This window comes from Sapajus apella, unplaced genomic scaffold, assembly GCF_009761245.1.
Source record: "Sapajus apella isolate SASKATOON/1434 unplaced genomic scaffold, GSC_monkey_1.0 scaffold7, whole genome shotgun sequence".
Classification (NCBI taxonomy): Eukaryota; Metazoa; Chordata; class Mammalia; order Primates; family Cebidae; genus Sapajus; species Sapajus apella.
In genome coordinates, this window is record NW_022436947.1 from 45,871,389 (window position 1) to 45,893,599 (window position 22,211).

General features: G+C 38.2%; 1 protein-coding gene across 3 annotated transcripts in view; it reads right to left on the reverse strand.

Moving 5' to 3' along the window:
* The window catches only part of SEMA3D (semaphorin 3D), a 201,416-nt gene extending 186,855 nt beyond the window's left edge, over positions 1–14,561 (reverse strand). For all 3 annotated transcript variants that reach the window (XM_032276475.1, XM_032276474.1, XM_032276473.1), the window contains exon 1: positions 14,369–14,561. The gene's annotated coding sequence lies outside the window, so the exon portion shown is untranslated. The remainder of the gene's footprint in view (positions 1–14,368) is intronic.
* Between the last annotated feature and the right edge of the window lie 7,650 nt (positions 14,562–22,211).

Consider the following 22,211-nt stretch of genomic DNA (forward strand, 5'->3'; position numbering starts at 1 on the left):
GAAAATATTCAGAGTATTTTAAATTATTTATTTTGAAGTGTTTATTCTTCTTTATCCTATCTCTAAAACATTTCACTTTCTGTAGACAGGGTTTTATAAATTATTATAAAATTTGTTATATTGATGAGAAAGCAAAAGCAAAAGAGAAAATTATGGGAATAGACTAATTTGAAACCATACCAAGAAAAGCATTCAACAAGTATTTTCTCATAAAATAATCAGAACATTATTCGGCGTCACTTCAACTTGCTCAGAAGCTGAAGTGACCTTTAAGTTCAATTTCTGGAAAACATCATTGATTAACATACTTTGCTGTTTCTATTAAGCAGTATTCTAGTGAATGGCCAAGTAGATGGAACAAAGATGCACTTTGCACATTAGATTCCCTACAGATTCAGGAGTTATTCATTTATCTCTGGGCTCTCCCTAAACTTGCTTCTTGAGGGATGAGTGCTTAGCTTCTGTTACACAACTTGATTCCACAAGTGCTGCAGTGCAGCATTCTACAAAGTCCTCCGAAGCTCAAATTTAGGAAGCAAGAATTCTGGGCAATCTTGTTAACTAGACAGCTCAAGTAGGGCAAGTTGAGTACTGGTGTGTGGTCTAGAAAAGATTCCATCTCCGGGCATGAGACTACACTATGGAGAATGTTTCTGGGCTGAGTTCCAGATCCTTGAGTGAGTGGATGGTGGATTAGGTCATTTTGTTTTCCCTCACTTTCTTATGAAGGAGACTAAAACAGAATATTCTGAAACAGCAGAATAGTGACAGCATTTAACAAAAGGTCCCAAGAGCAATACCAGGTTAGAAAAGGCACAAGCAACAAGGCACAAAAGGAACAAGGTAGTGATCACACAGTGAAAGTTAACTCGGCAAGGAGATGAAATGAGACCAGACCCAACTTGGAAGGCTAAATAAATAGCTATGCAGTGGGTTAAAAAGAAAGAGAGAAAAGAGAGAGAGTTGAACAAATCTGCGTTGCACATTTGGGGTGGATAATTGTAGCAAAAAATATATAATGTTATGAATACAGTAGTAGATAGTTTAAAAGTGAACACAGAGCTGCTAGGAAAGATGTCTGAGAATTCAGAGGAGGTGCCTAAGGGTTTTACTACTTGCTGTTCAGCTCCTATAACTGGCTAATTCTTCTGTGGCAACTAGTACTAAGGCTTTACTCTGTCCTGGATTCTTCCTCACATCACTATAACATATCTATTGCACTGTGCCCCAAATTATCCCTTTAAACACGCTTCCATGCCAAAAGAGGTGGACATATTCAATTCTAAAACACCATTCTCTTATTGAAGTAGGCCACCAAGGGGTTATTCTTTAAATGAGATGGATAAAACTCAGCAGATAAAAAATATGAAGGCAGGAGAACAATATATGAATGGAGTGGGAATTCTATCTACTATAATATGCATAGTCTGAGTAAGACAGAGGAAAAGTAACATATAGCTATTGTAATATGCCATATAGCATTTGGTTTCCCTGTATTAACCCATATATTTCTCTCGATAACCCTATATTAGTGCTTTCATTAACTCCAATTAAAAAATGGGATACTGAGACGTAGGAAGTAACTTGTCTGGCTCACACAACTAAGAGTTGACAAAGGTAGGATCCGGACCCAGGATGTCTTCTTTCATAGCCTATAGTCTCAGCCACTGCAACACATTCATTTCCATACTTTTTTTTTTTTTTTTGAGACGTAGTTTCGCTCTTGTTACCCAGGCTGGAGTGCAATGGCACGATCTCGGCTCACCGCAACCTCCGCCTCCTGGGTTCAGGCAATTCTCCTGCCTCAGCCTCCTGAGTCGCTGGGATTACCGGCACGCGCCACCATGCCCAGCTAATTTTTTGTAGTTTTAGTAGAGGCGGGGTTTCATCATGTTGACCAGGATGGTCTCGATCTCTTGACCTCGTGATCCACCCGCCTCGGCCTCCCAAAGTGCTGGGATTACAGGCTTGAGCCACCGCGCCTGGCCTCATTTCCATACTTTAAAGCCCCAGTTCAAAGTTACACTCATCAAGGACTCTAACACTTTTGGTTACCAGAGTGAGTGACTGCCTTTATAACTAAAATATGGAATAATCAGGACTAATCTCAGGGGTCAATCCAGGGATCCTGATGTGCTGAAATAACTGGGACCTAAGAAAGAAGTAAAGGATGGAGATAATACTTTGAACACAACCTCCACATAGATAAAAACAGATGAGGAAGAAGGTGATGTAATTAAAAATAGGCTGTAGAAAAAAAAAGACCAAGACTACAGATAGATCCTTTTGTTGATTTGTGTTTGACTTCATAAGGAGGTATGATTTAACCCATGGTGATAATGAATTCTTTTAGAATTGTCTACTTCAGGGCACCAGCCATATTTCTTCATCTGTGTTTCATCAGTGACTATTATAACACCCAGCATGTAGCAGGTGCACAATAAATGAAAGAAAAGATGAAAGGGGAGTTGGATTTAGAAGGACTTCAAAAGCAATATGAAACCTGAGAAATACAGGAGTGGCATAAGCTTTGTTATAAGGTCAATAGCCCAAGTTGTCATAAGACAGAAAAACAGACATATTAGATTCTGAATGGATTAATTTCAATTCAAGTATTAGAAACTGTGTACTTACTATGTGCAAGACTTGGCGGTATGCTATGAGAATACGGAAATAGATACCTAGGTAACAACTATTTGGTTTGTATCCTTGAGAAACAATCTTGTGGCACTGGAAGAAGTAAGAGAGAGGGCAAGAGCTATTGGGGACTGATAGAGATCTTACAAACAAGTGGGTAGATTTTGAAAGAAAAAAAACTTTTCCAGGTAAGATTTAGTGGGGGTCTTTGGGTAGGGAGTGGAGGCATCGGTTGATGGCTGGGAGAGCTGGTAGCAATAAAAGACATAAAATTATTCCAGTTGAAAGGGAAAATCATAGCCAGAGCTCCTTAGTGAAAGAACACAGAAAAACTGTAGAGCCATGTGCTGCTCCATGTTGCTAATGCTGGTTTGCTCTGTTTAGCAATTTAGGAAATTTATAATAAATTTTTTTCTCATCCTAATACACTATTAACTTAAACTGCATGCATACTTGAACACTGTCTGTACCCAGTTAGAAAAGGAAAAAAGGAAAACTCAAAATCTTCATGTATGATTACAGAATATAATAAAGGGTGGCAAGTATACAAAAGAATGATTGTTTGTTGACATGGAGATGATGGTTTTGTGACTGCTAAATACTAGGGGAAAGTAGGCCTGAATGGAATTGTTATTTTTAATAACTCGAGTGAAAGTGCACAGGATATGAAATGACTATTGTATTCACTGTACACTATTAACTTCTGAAATATGAATCAAAGTACCATTTCCTGAAATATGAAAAGATCCATGTGATAGTGACACAACAAAAGAAGACTTCTAAACAATCAATATCCAGAGACTAGGGATGGGATAGGGTGAGGAATCCTGTAACATCTTAGCCCAGGCTCTCTGAAGGTTTATTGAGTACACATGTGTAAGCATAGCATTCCTTCTCTTTGCAAGTTATTCCGGCCAAAAACTTGCCCTTTTTAAAACCTGAACAATGAATGCTCTCTGCCAAACCTCATCACAGTGAAGTCTAAGTCAACAATCCCCACAGCTCTGTGAAATGTGAATTAAGCCAAAGAAAGGGAAATGTTATTTACCCGTCTATATATCCAGCATAAGTGCCTTTGAACAGCTACTTTACAGGTGACAGAAGTCAAGTTCAAAAGCTGGCACTATAATTTCTTAATTTGTATTAACTTCTCCTTTCAAAATTACAAATAATTTGTCTTACACTCTCTTATCACACAGGGAATTTTGCAGACAGAATAATCTGGCTACTTTTATAATTGGCCAAACTGCCTGAGAGAGAGAAACATATAACAATGAATTCAGTTATGAAGGAGAAATATATAAATATATGAAGAGAGAAGACAGAAGATAGTGTGGTCAAAAGAAGAAATTGTGAATTTTAAAATACACCAAGGATAAAGTTAATATATATAACTGCTAAAACATATAAAGAATTCACTCTCTGGTATGTAAAGTCAAATGTAAAACCTTGTTAACATATGAGATGGTTGTTTTTATTTGCAAATAAAATTTTAAAACTAGTACTCTAGTTGTGATTAAGTATTCACAAGCCATCTAGAAGATATATTGATAAAGTTTTAAAAAAGAGGTAATCAACATGAGTCTATACAAAAAAAGTGAGTTCTACATACCTAGTATGCAAATTGAGTATGCATTTAAAAAGCTTTATCCCTCTATTTGATTGAGCTAAGTTGCCAAGACAAGATCACCCTTTAAACATTTTTAAATTTCTTTGGTGTAACAGAAATTAAAATCCAAAATCAAAGATTCTGGTAAGAGCCCAAAGCATATTAGTCATATTGATCTTAGTCTGTTCAGGCACTTTTATTGTTTCAGAAAATTCAGTGGGCTATCACCCTTTAGCCACACATTCTGGGATCAGGTTCCATGACTTTTTCCAAAAAGTTCTTGTAATGTGTTTTGTATGCTATGACTCATACAAACTAAAACCAGAAAAAAAAAAAAAAAGCATGCCTAAACTTTCAGCCATTGCCCCAGTGTAACAGAAATTCAGCAGAACCTCCAGTTAGCTGTAAAGCACAAAATCAGGTCATTATTAAATAATTATAAATATGAGGTAACAATCAAGAGTATGACATTGGTATGTATAAAAGCTTACACAGAAAAGGGAAAACAACTTTTGGTCTGACCGAAGGAAAGCTTCCCGAGAGACAGCAAAACTCAAAAAAAAAAAAAAAAAAAATCAGCAATTTGTAACACAAGAAAGAGAAGGAATAATGTGTAAGGTAACATGTACATACATATGTGTGTGTGTGTATATATATATTATATTGTATATATAATACATATATAGGTTATATTATATGTACATGTGTATACAATATATATTATATATATTATATTGTATATATTGTGTATATATATATATTGTATACACACATATATTCAGGGAGTGAACATTGACATTTAGAGACATATCTTTACAGCCATGTGATGTATATAATATTTTATTTAACAATGGACCACATATATCATGGTGGTCCCAAAAGTATATCATATTTTTACCATCTTTTCTATGTTTAGATATGTTTAGAAACACAAATACTTCCCACTGTGTTATAGTTGCCTACAATATTCAGTATAGTAGCATGCTGTACAGGTTTCTAGCCTAGGAACAATAGGCTATACCATCTAGATTTGCATAGGTCCTTTCTATGATGTCTGCACAATGACAAAATTGCCTAACAACACATTTCTCAGAATGTAACCCTGTCATTAAGCAATACATGACTGTATAGTGCATGTATTCAGACATGTATGTATGTGTGTATAGATGTGCATACATATGTTTAAAATACAATAGGGAGATAATAGGATGGTAGCCATAATTGCTGCCCACTGTGTATTGTCTGGAACACATGTAAGTCTCAGCTTCTTAAAGTTATTTTGGGGGAAGGTAGTAGCTTCTTGAGTATAATTTAATATTCTGAATTGTCATGATATATATATTATACATAAAACATTTGATGGAGGATGATCTTCCAAGTACTTAATGTGGTAGATGTTATTAAGATTGAAAGAGAAAAAAGAGTTAAGTAGTCATACAGTAATTTTGGCAAGAATTTTGGAAGCATAATCATTGTCTAGAATTTAAAACATCTGGCACTGATGATGGGTCTTGTCAACATCATTAAAATAGCAAAGACAGAAGTAGAAAAATGCACATATTTTTAAACGTTTAAGATTGATTTCTAGAGATGACTAATAAATATAATTTTTTGCATGAGGGCCTATAATTATAATCATAATTTGAAATCTTAATGTTTTTAGTAAATCAAATATGTAATTTTATTAGGAAAAATAAGTAATTATAACAGCTAATTTACAGTATTTATTTATTATGATAGTACTTATTATCAACAGAAAAAATGGCAGCAGAGTGGTATATGGAAGTAGAGGAAAAAATAAGCATTCAATTAAAAGACATTGATATGGTCTGGCTCTTTGTCCCACCCGAATCTCATTTTGAATTTTAATCCAAATTGTAATACCCATATGTTGTACAAAGGACCTCATGGGAGGTGATTAGATCATGGGGGGGTTTCCCCATGCTTTTCTCGTGATAGTGAGTTCTCATGACATCTAATGGTATTACAAGGGGCTTGTTCCCCCTTCTCTCTGCACTTCCCTCTCCTGCTGTCATGTGAAGAAGGAGGTGTTTGCTTCCCCTTCTGCCCTGATTGTAAGTTTCCTGAGGCCTCCCTAGCCACATGGAACTATGAATCAATTAAACCTTTCCTTATAAATTACCCAGTCTCAGGTATTTCTTCATAGTAGCTTGAAAACAAAATAATACAGTAAATTGGTTCCAGGTAGTGGGGTGCTGCTGTAAAGATACTTGAAAATGTGGAAGCAACTTTGGAACTGGGTAGCAAACAGAGGTTGGAACAGTGCGAAGGACTCGGAAGAAAACAGGAAGATGTGAAAGTCTGAAATTTCTGAAACTTCTTGAATGGTTTTGGCTAAAATGCTTATAATGATATGAAAAATAAAGTACAGGTTGAGATGGTTTTAGGTGGATGAGAAATTTCTTGGGAACTGTAGCAAAGGTGTCTCTTGCTATGTTTTAGCAAAGCAATTGGTGGCATTTTGCCTCTGTCCTAGAGATCTGTGTAACTTGGAACTTGAGAGAGAAGATTTAGGTTACCCAGCGAAAAAATTTCTAAGTGGCAAAGCATTCAAGAGAAGGCAGAGCATAAAAGTTTGGAAAATTTGTCATCTGATTATGGAACAGAAAATAAAAACCCATTTTCTGAGGAGAAATTTAAGCCTGTGTCAGAAATTTGCATACGTAACTAGGAGCCAAATGTTAATCATGAAAACAATGGATAAATTCTCCATACAAGAGACTGCACAGCAGTCCTTTCCATCACAGGCTTGGAGGTCAAGAAGAAAAAAATAGTTTCATGGTCTAGATCCAGGACCCCCTGCTGTGTGCAGCCTTGGACTTAGTGCCCTATGTCCCAGGTGCTCCAGCTGTAGGGGCCAAGGTACAGGCTCATTCCATTGCTTCAGAGGGTGCAAGCCCTAAGCCTTGGCAGTTTCCACCTGGTGTTGGTTCTTCAGGTGCACAGAAGTCAAGAATGAGATTTGGAAACCTCTGCCTAGGTTTCACAGGATGTATGGAAACACCTGGATGTCCTGGCAGAAGTCTGCTGCAGGGGCAGCACCCTCATGAAGAACCTCTGCTAGGGCAGTACAGAAGAGAAATGTGAGATCAGAGCTTCCACACAGTAGTGGAGTAGTGGCCGGAGCCTCCTCCTGGGGCACTGCATAGTGGAGCTGTGAGAACAGGGCCACTGTCCTCCAGACCCCAGAATGGCACATCCACTGACAGCTTGCACTGTACTAAAAAAGTCATAGACACTCAATGTCAGCCTGTGAAAGCAGCCAGGAAGGGGGTATACTTTGCAAAGCCACATGAGCAGAGCTTCCCAAAGCTTTGGGAGCCCACCTCTTGCAACAGCATAACCTGGAGATGAGACATGAAGTCAAAGGAAATCATTTTGGAACTTTAAGGTTTAATGACTACTCTATTGGATTTTAGACTTGCATGGGGCCTGTACTCCTTTGTTTTGGCCATTTTCTTCCATTTGGAATGGGTGCATTTATCCAACGCCTGTACCCCAATTATACTTGCAAGTAACTAAGTTGCTTTTGATTTTCCAGGCTCATAGGCAGAGGAACTTGCCTTGTCTCAGATGAAACTATGGACTTGGACTTTTGAATTAATGCTGAAATGAGTTAAGACTTCAGGGAGCTGTTGGGAAGGCATAATTGTGTTTTGAAATGCAAGAAAGATGAGATTTGAGAGGGGCCAGGGGCAGAATGATATGGTTTGGCTGTGTCCCCACCCAAATCTCACCTTAATTGTAATCTGAATTGTAATCCCTGTGTGTTGGGGGAGGGACCTCATGGGAGGTGATTATGCTGTTCTCATGATAGTGAGTGAGTTCTCCCAAGATCTGATAGTTTTATAAGGTGCTTTTCCCTCTTTAACTCTGCACTTCTTTTTCCTCCTGCCAGGTGGAGAAGAATGTGTTTGCTTCCTCTTCTGCTATGATTATAAGTTTCCTGAGGTCTCCCAGCCATGTGGAACTCTAAGTCAATTAAACCTCTTTCCTTTATAAATTACCCAGTCTCGGATATTTCTTCAGAGCAGTATGAAAATGACTAATACGTACATTAATCTTGACACCAGAGAACAGTTCACTATTAGCAGTTTTCCACTACATGATTTACATATGACTTTCAAGATAGATTTTATTTTTTGGAATAGTTTTAGATTTAAAGAAACATTGAGAAAATAGTACAGATAATTTTGCCATAATCCACACCCAATTTTCCCTATTATTTATATTTTACATTGGTCTGGACAATTGTTTACAATTAATGAATTAATAATGACACATTTTCAATAACCAAAGTTCATAGTTTATTCAGATTCTCTTACTTTTAATCTAACATTTTTTTACTCTGTTGCAGGGTCCCATGCAGGATACTATATTACATTTAACTGTCACATCATTTCAGGTTTAGACTTCTCTTGGCTGCAACAGTTTCTCAGACTTTCCTTGCTTCTTGTGAGGCTTTTGTTTGGTTTTGTTCACTTGTGCTGAGAAGTGATGACTTTCCTTGTTTTGAAGACGTTGATAGATGTGAAGATTACTAGTCAGGTATTGGTAGAATGATACACTAGTGTAAGTTGTCTGATGTTTCTTCTTGTGGTTAGATTGAAGATATGAGTTTTAGTGGGAAAGATCACAGAGGCAAATTGTCATTTTAATCCAATAATATCAAGGCCATATACTATCAACATGATTTGCCACTGTTGATGTTGACCTGGATTACCTGGTTGAGATAGTGAGACAGGGCTCCTCAGGCTTATCCAGTGTAAAATGCTACCCCATGCCAATCTTGTTTTCTAATATTGTTCTCTTGGAGAAATGGTTCATTCCAGGACTGAAGCAGGGTGAGCCTACAGCATCTTGAAATGCCAAAAAATAAAGACATGTTCACAACACACACACACACATACACACACACACACACACATACACACACACACTGCTAAGGATGTATTGAAAAGACAGAGGAGCCAATTGAAAGAGCTCCCAGAGGCCAAAGCTAGAAAAATTTTAGCAATAAATAAAGTAATATTTATTATAACACAAGTATAAAATAAATAACCATGAGAGTATGCTAGTATAAATAAGTGATTGAATAAATTAATAAGTAGGGAAGAAAAGACAACTCTTCCATGCAGAATAATTTCAAGTAATGCATGTACCTATTCTGCCCTCAAGGAAGAGAAGCCTAACTCTCTACTCCTGAAGTGTGGGCTAAGCATACTGACTTCCTTCCAAAGAGTACAGTATGGACAAAGGAGGGGAGAAGAAGGTAATATTTGTAGCTTATTGAGCTTTGCAAACAAGTGAGCAAACTGAATAAATTGATCAGTGAAAGATTAGCAAGCTGGTTAAAGATGGCCTGGTTAATGGCTATTAAAATTATTAAATATGAACATGGATCTAAAGCATTCAACATTAAAAATGATGGATTTAAAATCATCAAAATTATTAAAACACAAATATAAACAGTATGCATCATTATAATGTCAGTTTTTTAAAAGGACTTACCTATGTAAAGATGTTTAATAGTTTATATTATATAAAAATGTCTAGTAATATTTATATAATTGAAAATAACCTCAAAAGTATTACAGTTGTTTATCAGTGTATTCCTTGGTTAATTCATCTTTTATCTTTTTTTTTAGTTATTATTTAGGTATTTTAAGATGAATTAACATGGGCATAGATGATGGATAAATATCTTTATTAATGGGTCCTTGTAAACGTTATAAAAATAACTTTTACATAATTTTTTTACTTAGTGTTCTTATATACTCTATCTAACATGATCATTACACTATTCCTTTATGCTATGGGTTATCATAAAACTCCCAGTCTCTTACAATTTTTTAATGAGGGGGTAAAACCCTAATATTAGAAATAATACTTTTTGCTAAAATCTCAGAGAAAGTAAGTTATAAACTCCCAAATATTTAGTTTGATTTTTACAGTCAATAAAAAGATCCAACATCACTATTACCTATTTAAATAATTGGTTATACTTCAATGGTATGTAGAATTTTTCAGCATTGAACAATATGAAGGTATAACAAGTTAGGGAAGACAAATTCCTTTCCTCAAGGTTCTTATTATCTAGTTAGGATTCATAACAACAGAAAAAGTAAAGAAGAACACAAATGATTGAAAACAGACTATTAGCTTGACAAGTATGGCAAATATATAAAAATAAAGGATTTTGGCCAAGGTTTCCTAGAGAAAGAGAATTGTTTTAAAACCACGTTTTCAGGCGGGAAGGAATGTGATCAATGTTATTGCCCATAGTAAATCATCATCATCATTATTATTGTTTTTATGACTTATTCCACAAATGTGAATATTTGTTTCTTTTTTCAAGGATTATGGTATGGAGTGTTGAAATACTACTTTACTTAAGTACCCTGTACAGCTCCTGGTGTTGAGGGGGAGCATAACAAGAACTTTTCAAAACAGGCCTATGATTACTCTTGTTTATTAAGCAAATTATTTACTAATGTCAAGAATGATTCTGAAGAAACATGTGTCAGCAATGCAGTAAACTGCTCAGACAGAACAGCAAAGTTCAGAGTCAACATTTGCTTTTCCAAAATAATGAAGCTATAACAAACAACCTGAAGATATACTACTCATTAAACTGGCACCAATTGGAATATCTTCCCCTTGAGAGGCAAAATTTGATATTACACAGGCATAATAAAAATAGTAGTGAGTTAGCCCAGTAGCTCTATTAATGCAGTAAACAGACACTGGGACACAGAGATACCTGCTAGTCTCAGAAGTTATCTTCAGAGACACCTCTGGTTTACGATAACCTTTTGATAGTTAACAAATGTCCATGCAATAGAATGAGAGCACAGCATGAAGAATAACTGGCGACTATGAAACTTCTTGAATTAATTTAACTTCAACCCCAAGCAATATCCTTCTTAGTTTTAGAAAAGAAAAAATACATGAGGGTAAATAGGCTTGGTGACTCAAGCTCAAACCTGAAGTCTAATCTGTTAGCCTGTCGGAAACAGTAGAAGATGTGCTTCCTCTGCCTTTCTAGTTGTTTATATTCCTGACCTTCCCTGCCACCAAAAAAAATTCTATTCCCACGCTTACCAGCCCTCCCCATACATAAAAGAAAGCTTGCAAATTCAGTTTTTCTTTGTGTATTTTTTCTCTGCAAAATATAAAGCAAATCTTAGTAAAGACTAACCTATTAAGGCAATTCTAGTGAAAGGCAAAAGAAAGCCACAGCAATTACTTTTCTATCTTTTATCCTTGGTTTCTGCTAGTGTGGTTATTGTTTCCTAATAATTCCGAAACATTTTACATTGCCAGACACTTTTTCTTAACCTCCCATCTCAAAGAGTCAGCAGGAAAGTTACCAGAGTGAACTACAAAAGCGAATCAATGGTGCTGAAATACGAAGTAAATTTTTAGGTATTCAAGTCATGAGGACAATAAGTAGACAGTGGAAAACTTAGCCAATCTCAGGAAATTTCCTTAACACAACCATGCGATTTCTATTTGATAATTTATTTTTCTTTTTTTCTTCTATGAACATTGTTAAAGAAACTAATAATGAAACCTGAAGATATAAATAGATCATTAATATCACATACATATAATTCTGGGCTTATAGATTTAATGTGGTCCATACTCATCCTCAACCATGAATTGCATTTAAATTTTTGAATGTTCTCCACATGTAAATGATAGCAGATACAGACATAGCATCAGAACTGACCTTAGTCAGCCCTCCCGTTGAGCGGGGTCATAGCAACTTGCCTGAAGTTTCTGAAGGAAGACTAACACCCAGGTAAAACAGCTCCTATCTCAGCTCAGTCCCTTACTAGCTTATATTTGGGCACATCAAGCAACATTTTTGCATCTCCTTTATTATCATCTCTAAAATGATAACTACCTAGCTTATTCCCCTATCGATACATTTTTTAAAGAAGTATGATTCTATGTTAAGAACATAAAAGCACAAATGGGCAACACCCATTTATAACTCTTTTTTAATTTCTGTTTTTATCTTCTTTTTTTGTCAAAAAAGGAAAGAATAAGAGAATGATGACACTTGTATCATATTGTTAGGAATGTTAATTGTGATAAAGTTCACAGCACCTGGAACACAATAGGTGTTTGATAAATGTCTCTTCCCTTCTCTAGCAATGTTTCATTTCACAATTGGGCAAATTCCATTGGAAATGTTGGCAATCCGAATCAGTACTGTTTTACTGTCTCTCAGCCCTTGACCCTACTCTTATCTTGTCCCACATCACCTTCCTGTGTTTCCTGGCCTTTCCCTTACTAGAGCCAAGGTCTTTTCCCATCTCCCTGACCAGGGCCATCACTTTGGGCCCGTCAGCGATGGCTTCCCTGACCAACCTTAGCTGCTGGAGCGAGTCTCAGAGACTCTAAGACTGGAGTGGGTTAAAGCAGTGGCCAGCTGGGGTTGCTCACTCCCAGCCCCGATCTTTTTGCGCATCCTCCTTGCTGTCTGTCCTCAGAGAAGGAGAAGGGAAAGGAGAAGGGAAAGGGAAAGGGAAGGCATCACTGGAGTGATGACATGTGGCTCTCTCCCTTCTCCGCCCTTCACATTTTTCTTTCCACGTGCAGAACTGGGAAGGCTCTGACCGCCCTTGCCCCCGCGGTTGCCATGGTTACACAATAGCAGCCGCACCAGACCCAGGAGATGTCTCAGACCTCTCCTCTACCTCCGCCCCAACCCCTCCTTCTCTGTTAGGGAATCCTCCCCCTCCTCTCCGCGCACCCACACCCCGCCACCGCCCCCCTCCACCTTGCGCACACATTCAGGAGAACTTAGGCTAAACCAGACTTTGGGCCCTCTCCCCTCTTCTTTTGCCTATGCAAATGGCACTAAGCTAAGGTGGAAGTGGTAGGGTTTTGGTGATGAATAAGAGTCCACGTAGACAAGCTTGACTTTTATTACCGCTTCTCTGGAGGCAAAATAGCTGGAAGTTCGCCTGTTCAACTCCTGTCTGCATAACTCGGAATCCCGGCCATCAGCCGCCCCAGCTGCGGGCGCGCGGCTCCAGTCCAGTCCCCTGGATCCCAGAGCACCCGGCCTGCGCGCAGCGTCTCCTGCTCCTGTCCAGTTCCCTCCTTGCGCCGGGAAGGAGGGAAAGCAACGCAGCCCGGGAGGTTGAACTCAAGTCAAAAGAGGAGAAGCAGTGCCGAAATCGCCCGTGCGCTACCAGAGCAGCCCATTAACGCTTTAACTCGGGGCTCCTTGGGTGGACGCGGGAGGAAGCACTCAGGGGACTGCACTCCTGGTTAAATGCCCAGCAGGAGTTAAATTGGGCCTTTCCAGAGCGAGCCAAGCCCACTACTACAAAGGGATCCCTCCAGCGTTTTGCCTTAACCGCATTTCAGACAGCCAGCTTTGTGGCTGCTGTTTGACTCTAACTTTCCCTCTAAATCGAAAAGGGTGCACCCTTCCATCAGACCGAGCGTCGCGATTTCCCAGGGAGGAAAAAGGCGTCGCCCCTTCCTCTCCCAAAACCCTACAACAAAAACCACCACGCTTCTCTTCCTTCTTCCTTGCCCCCTTCCTCTGCCCCAGACCAACAGGGAAAGCAGCGAGCAAGGGCGCAGATGCCCTTTGGTAGAGTCCTCCCGGATGTTCCCGACCAAAGCCTCTCCAAATGAACCTGCAGCCGGCGGAAGCCCGGTACACGTTCACAGGCGCTGTCCGCTGCCCAGACCGGGAGGGGTGTGGGGGAGCGAGGAAGCTAGAGAGAGCAAAGTTCCTGGGAGGAAAACTTTGTGCGGTGCTGGCAGGCGGAGGCTCGGGAGGAGCAGGCTCGCCGCTGCTTGAGGCGGGGTGGGACTGCGCCCCTCGTGCTGCGCGGACGCCGGCGCCGCGCTGACTGCGCACCGATTCTCCGTCCGCTCCCCTGGGCGCCCACTCTCTGTCCGCTCCGGGAGACCTCTCTGTCTCAGGATGGTTCCTTATCTCCCCAGATCCTGCTCAACCTCACTTCGGACCCACAGCCACCCCCAAATCCCGGCTCTCTCCGCTTGGCACCGTGGTTTCCAGCACACCCTCCCACTGGAGTAGCAGGTGACCCACACCAGACTTACCTGCTGTGAACTCTTCTCTCCCTCTCTCTTTGCCTGGTGCCTGTACAGGGAGAGAGGAACGGGATGAAGGCTGAGGTCCAGCGGCACGGCGACCCGGGACACCGGCGCGGGTTTCTCTGAGCCGCAGCCCTGGCTGAGCAGCGGAGCCGCCGGCAGCCCTGGCAGAGCCGGGAAGCCGCGGCCGCAGGGGCCAGGCTGGGAGGCAGGGGGCGCTGCTGCCTCCCCCGAGCGCCGCGCGGGGACGGGCGGAGAGCTAGGCACCAGCTGGAGCTTTGGGGAGGCGCGGGTGGCGAGGAAAGGCACGCTCTAAACAGGAGGGCGGCTTTTAAGTTTGTGGTGTGACCGCAACAGCTGTCCTGGGAGAGACTCGGTCTTTCTAAAAAGAGGATGCTGAAAACTCCGGGGATTACCTTTCCCCTTCCGATCTCCTCCCCCAGCCCCGGCCCCCCTTCCCTCTGCGCACGCCAGAACTCCCGAGCGTGCAGAAGTTCATCCCTGCTGCGCGGAGGCTGCCAGTAGCATGGATTTAGACGTAGCTCCGGCCGCGCTGAGGGATGTTTATCGGGACAGGGCATCCTATGTATAAAGCAACCTCTGACGTCTAATCTTCCTTCTGGGTGACTTGGGGACCTCGTTATTTCCTTTTCTATACCATAAAGCTTGTTAAGGACCCCATGCAGAAGAAAAACCATCCTAAAAATGCTAACCCCCCAAAATAGTACCTGCGTTCCACTATGTAAAACCTCAATCCACAGTTCATGGCCTTGGCAGGGCAGGCATGGGGTGAAAAACAGGGATCAGCCCTCCATTAAGAGGTTGGCAGTCAATAAAGACCAAACGGAAAGATAAAAACGAATAGAATGTAATCCTTTCTTCCTCTTTCCCTTTTACAGGAGACCTACAAGAGGTGTGCCTCACATTCTTGTCTTCGGGAGTTTCTTTTGTAGATTTTTGCACCCCTTAGTCACACAGTAGGAAACTTAGAAGTATATGAGGACAAGGAGAAGATCTAAGCTTTGTTGAACCTGGAACCTATGCAATTTGAATGCAGGATCCTCTTTAAGAAAAAGTAATGCAGAAATATCTCACTTCTAGAGATTTTGCAAAAATATATGACAATGTGAGCTCACGAGGCCACCATCAGGGACATTAAAAAGGCCTGTGCATTTGGTTAGCCCTGTAAGTTGGGCATATTTAACTGCATGGTAAATCCTTTTGTGATGGGAAATCTAGGTTTACAATCACATACCTTGCTGCTAAGCCCATACAGAAATCTGACATGACATAGAGCCATAGAAAGAAAGTAGCCAGGGGATCCTGCATTTGTCAGCTTGATTTAAGAGCACAAGGTGTAGGGTCCAAAGCTTCCTTAGCAAGTGACAAGAGATATCTTGGTTTGGAGATGGTGAACAGACAAAGGCAGTAATGGAATAACTGGAAGTGGCAGAAGAGATTCTTCATTTGACCTTTTATCTGTGGCAGAGGGTGGAGGACCACAGAAGCTAAATGAGTCATTTTAAGTTATAGATGGTTGATGGCAGAGTCAGGCTAAGGAGAGGCTAAAGTTTCCTAAATCTGACCAACGTTCTTTCTTGTGTCTCATGCTGTCTTATCTCTATAACCTTGGTTTGGACTCACAGCCAACCAACCCCAAAAATACCTTCGTTGGATAGAGCAAAATTTTTCAAATCCTCATAGACTATTTCAAACTATAGCAACTTTTTTTTTGAATGCTTTATATTTAATGTTATGCCATTCATTCTGTAGCTAGTCATGCAATTGTTTCTTGTATTTTTCTACATTTTTATATTATCATTTGCTTATGTCATTGCACTTCCATTCACATTGCAAGGTCGTTGTGAGAACAAAATATCTCTTTTTATCTCCCATACATGTTGGTTCCTAGTAAGTAGTTTTTGATTTTTAAAAAAATCTCTATTTTTACATTTTTAAAATAATTTTGGCAGTTTGCCAGAATTTTGTGTTTAACTAGAATTGTGGTTAACTTTGGATTTCCCCTTTTCCTCTTCTCTCATTTAAGTTGTAGCTTAATATGCTCAAACTAAATGACACCTCTCTTTGCTACCATTCAATCCTTTCCATAAAGGCCCTACAGAATTAATCACTCCCTCCTGTTTTCCCAAAGCACTTTGATTTCACTACTATAATAAGCTCTTTTCATGTTATATTATAATTAGTTATGCATGTGTCTGCATCCCATACAAAAGTGTTGGCTGTTTTGTGTCTTTGTTTCTTCAGCCTCTAATACAATGCCTATGACATTGTATTGTACTGATTTAGTTTGAGGTACTCTGACTTCAAATTTAGACAGAATTTACCAGGGCATCCTGAACATATCATGAGAAAACAACATCAGTAACGTGAGTTCTATGCTTTCCTTCCTTTTAATGACTCTGAGCACAATGTGGACAGAATCAACTGTTAATATATTGCCCACTGTGATGAATGGCCTCAGCTGTGTCCACGGCTCCATAATCTTCAGGCTGCTTCCCTGGTCTTGAATGTGCTAGGTGTTCAACAAATATTTGTGTGTTAAACAAGTTAATAAAAATAGTAGCTATAATGTTAATATTCAGTCACTGGGTTTATTTCTGAATTTCTAATAACTGTATAGGGTCCCACCAAAATAGTTTTAATAACCCTAAGAGTTTGAGATCTACTTTAATCAAAAGCAATTTAGTATTCTGTCCTATAGAGCTAATGCCCTATCTAAATTCCTAAAATAAAACCTAGTGGAAAAAAGTCTGTTTTACATAAAGTTTTGCTAAAATAGAAGGTGTGTTGCATAGTTTGTCTTCAAGGGCGACTATTCAAGATTTAACAAGTGAGCCTTAATTTCACTGAAAAAGATGTGTATATCATCAGTTTAAACTACCTAATTACTGCTTGTTTGCCTGTTTCAGTCTGAGGGGAAAAATACAAACAAAAAGAAGAAAAAAGAAAACAAATAACTCTCAGATTCTTGGAAACATTATTGAATAAACAAATTGTTTGTCTTGAAAATCTAGGCTATTCTGAGACATACTACTCCTCACCCATCTCTGCTGGGGCTCACAGATATAATATGAATAAATAATTTTCATTTTATGGTAATAATATATGTTAGGCAATATGAAATACAATATTTCTCAAAGGATCAAATTTAATGCCAAACAAATCCAAAGAATAAAATTCTAATTGTAGAATTTCAGTAATCATCAATCTATGTTGGGAGCCATGGGAGAAGGTGGCAGGGATGGGTAAGGCTAGAATAGACTGTAGGCTTCTCCAAATCCACATATAGCTACCTCTGCCCAGAAGAAAGGAGAAAGATAATTACTGGGTCCAGAACTTAAATCTAGCAGGATCTCAGAGGATTTGGCTGTACTCTCAGCAGAAGATACTAAGCCCAACAAAATCTATAATTCTAGTTCTCTCTGAACAGTTTTATATTCACAAATCAAATGAAAATTTGTTGCATGTGAAAGGAAAAAATGGAAAAAAGAGTCCACAGAGGCAATGGATAAAGTTTATGTGCAGAGGCTGTTAAGGAAATGTGTTAAAAAGCATGTCATTTTAGTATTTACTCCTCTAGAAATAGTCATACCTTAGTCATACATATAACCTCTCTGTCTTATAATAAATACTACCTTATAAATGTTTTCTCATATATCAACATATCAGCACTGACAGATAAGAAATGTTGTTATCCTCATCCAAGAAAGTTGGGATATATGTTATGTCTAATTGGAACAAGTGACAGCATGAGTTTAAAGCAGCTCATCCAGCTGCTTATCTTCTATTAGGTATTTTTCCCCTTATAAACTTCAGGGGTTTTTTTCTTCTACTTCATTTGATCATAGCAATACACTCATTACTAGATCATTAGATGTTTACATTATAAAGTCATTTGATGTGTTTAATGGTTAAAAAGCAAACACCTGACTTTCATCTTTTATTTCTATATTAATTACTCATACATAGAACTCTCAGAAGTAAATGTATCCCTGCTTCTCATCATCAGATAAAGACAGAAAATAGTTTATGGTTAGTTAATTGGGATGTAAAACTGTCCAAACTTTGCTTCATACTTTCAAGTTTTAAACTCTTATAATATCATAATTAATCATAAACTTTCAGAGTTAGAAGACACCTCAAAACCTTCTAGCCTTAATGTTAGACACAAGAAAACCAGGGCCAAGGAAGACATAGTTGCCATTCAGCAACTTATGACTTCTGCCTCGATGCCTTCTCTAGAATATTTCACCTTGCTATATAGACTTTTCTTTTAAAAAGGAAAGAAAAGAAAAAAAGAAAAGAAAAAAAAAAAACCAGCTATTTTTCAAAACTATCCAAGCCAGAATCTTAAGGTTATATTTACTTAGCTGGGTTGGGGTGTGGTGAATAATTAAATTCAGCAGGAATGTGCTTCAAAATAAAAATAAAAACACAGCCCAGCCTCTTTGGCCCAAGTCCTGAGACTTCAGAAAAGAAAAACCTCCTTGACTATGAACATTCCCTAGAAGTTGAAAAGGTTTTCCATTCCTGATATAGGAGTCCATATAGATATTGTAGATTGGGAGAACTTAATTAGATAAAAATGACTCTTTGTTTTTTATTAGTAGCAATGTACTTATATCAATAAACAATCCCCAAGGAAGGATTTTAAGGAAAAATAAACAACTTTCCTATACATAATATAAAAAAATCATCTTTAAGTTTGCCTTTAAAAAATACCTTCATACCACCACCATTCTACCCTTAGAACATATTTTAGATGCAGCATATTCTTCTAAGAAAATTAAGCTGATGAGGGAATTCCTATGATACCCAATTGAGGCAAGCCTTATTTGTATATGAGTGATGAAATAAAGAAAAATATGCCCTCTTGTGGCTTATTTGTTCTGCTTCACAATTAATCAACAGTGTTCTATTATTCCCTGAAACACAAACATACCTGTATTCCGAGTGGAATTAAACTATTTCTTTGTGCAGTCACTGGCAAGAGCAGGTCCATACAAACAGCAGGAAGGCATTCCAATACTTCTGCTTTGTTCAAGGTCATAGCAGCTGCTTAGCCACGATGAAATCAGTATCCCTGAAAAGGAAGATTTTCCAAAATAACCCATAGATTTGTATAGATATTATCAAAATCCCTTCCAAATAAGTGCATTAGATAGAGTTTCTTTCCTAAATATTGAAGTTTGTTTTGGATAGACTTAAACCATCAGTTTCCACAAATAAGAGAAAATTCATGATTTCCTATTCTACTATACTTGTGCCTCTACTGTTTCTTTGACTGTAAGATATGCTTATTTTTCCATTACAAAAGTAAATTATATAATAAAGAAGTTAAGAAAATAGTGATTTTCATTCTTGTGTCTTTTTCTCTCCTTTTGCCCTACTTTACTCAGAAATAAGGATGTAACAAGTGTGCTACATATTGTGGGTTGCAAATATAATTAATTTCATAATATCACAAAAAAAAATGACCACCATGTTTTTCTAAAATAACAAAAGTGGAAATGGGTTTAGTGGGGAACAGCTTCTGATCAAGAAAATGACTTTCATACAAACTGTGGTTTAAGAAACTTAGTAACTAATTAAGGGAATGTCAAAAGCTTAAAACAAATCAGGTTGCTAAATTTTTAGTTCAACCCTATAATAATAACTATTATCACTTTTAGCATTTTTATTACTACACAGACAATGAAACTTAAAGTTAAGTGACTTAAAAATAAAATATTTACCATCTGAATACATCTTCTTTGTTTACTAAGAAAGCCAGTAGGACAATTTAAATCTGCACCCTTAATTTATCAAATTACTATTGAACTAGACCAAATTGTATCTTACCAATCAGAAAGAATAAATTCAATTTCTCAAAGTGTCCAGTTTAATGTAGGGAGCTACTGCTTTTCTAAGGCACATGGTAACATAAAATCATGTTGTTTTAAGTTTATTTAGCGTAGTGAATAGTTTGACCTTTGATGCACAGATGTACTTTCATTTGATTTGGAAATAATATTCATAAAACAGTTTTGGATTTTTAATTTAATGTTAATGTAGTGAATAATATTGACTCATCGTAATACCATTAACAAATTTTATTATCTTTCTATTTGCCCCTTCAATAAAATTATTTTTCCTAACATCAAGCCAAGTTTTACTTTCCAACCTTTATTCTTGTTTGCCAAAAGAAAGTCTACATTAGGAGTCTATGATAACCCATATATTTTTAAAAAATATCTAATTTTACTATATTTAAAACTTATAATTCTAAGAAAATAAGATAATTATAAAAGCTGATAACATGGTCATTAATTCTGGGTTTTAGTCCAGCATGTAAGAGGCTTAGGGGCCAGCACTTCATCCCAACAAGTAAAAAACAGAACAAAATGGTGAATCAACTTTTGTGGATGTCTCAGAGAAGTAAGCTCACAGGGCAAATTCTGTCCACCAAATGGGAGAGACAGATAGGGGGACACAGAATCACAATTTACCACAAAAAAAATCACAGGAACCAGTCCTCAGGTGGGAAAACCTGCATGGAAATTCACAAAATAATGGAGGCTCAGTGTGGACAAGTCTTCAAACACTCCAGGGAGACCCAATCAAAGGATTCTGGAGCTGTAACCAGTCCTCACAAAATATATAAAGAAAAAATAATCTCTTTTGCCGTTAGCAGGGAGAGTAAAAAAAGAACCATTTAAAAATACTCTTGAATATTCTGTTCTTGTGACAAGGCTACCCTCAGAAGAAACTATATGACCAGAGTCTAACCTGCTGGGATTTTATCAGCGCCTAAGTGACATGGGGGAAGGGATACACTCAAAGCCAGCCTGCTCTAGTCTACCACTTTGCAAGTAGAAAATATTCAACTCCAGTCCCTTCTAGTCATCCAGTCTCACATAATGGAGGAAAAACAACAACAACTGAGAAGCAATGACGAAGTTTACAGTTCAGGGGCACAAGCTTAATAAAAGACTGAGACCTAACCATAGGACTGTAGAATACTTCCTCTTCTTCTTGATCTTACCACTACATTGCTAAACTTTTATTGCTGCAGTTCTTTTTACGTAGTACATCATGTCCATCTTTCAACAACAAAAAATATAAACCATACTACAGCAAAAAACAAACAAGCAAAACAAACAAACAACAACAACAAAACACTTTAAATAGAGCAAGTATCGGAGCAAGAGTCAGATATGGCAGAAATGTTGGAATCATCAGAAAAGGTACTTTAAAAACCTGTGATCAATACGCCAAGGGTTTAATGGAAAAAGTAAAAAACCTGGTGGCGTGATTAATTTTTGTAGATTAGCCTTATACCATTCAACCTTGCTATAATGCTCATTAGTTGTTTATTCTTTCAGATTTTCTAAGTAGATGATTATGTCATCTGCCATCAAAGACAGTTTTATTTCTTCTTTACCTATCTGTATGTCTCTTATTTCTCATTCTTGTCTTATTGCATTAGCTAGGAGTTTTAGTATTTTGTTAAAAAGCAGTAGTGAGAGGAGGTAGCATTGCCTGTTTCTGATCTTAGTGATAAAGCTTCGAATTTCTCATCAAGTATGAAGTTAGCTCTAGGATTTTTACAGATGTTCTCTAACAGGTTGAGGAATTTTGCTCTATTCCTATTTTCTGACAGTTTTTATTACGAATGGGTGATGGATTTTGTCAAATCCATTTTCTGTATTTATTGATATAACTGTATGTTTTTTTTTCCTTGTTCTTTTGGCTGCTGATATGCAAGCAGAAAAATTAGCCTCAGGCTGGGCGCGGTGGCTCAAGCCTGTAATCCCAGCACTTTGGGAGGCCGAGGCGGGTGGATCAC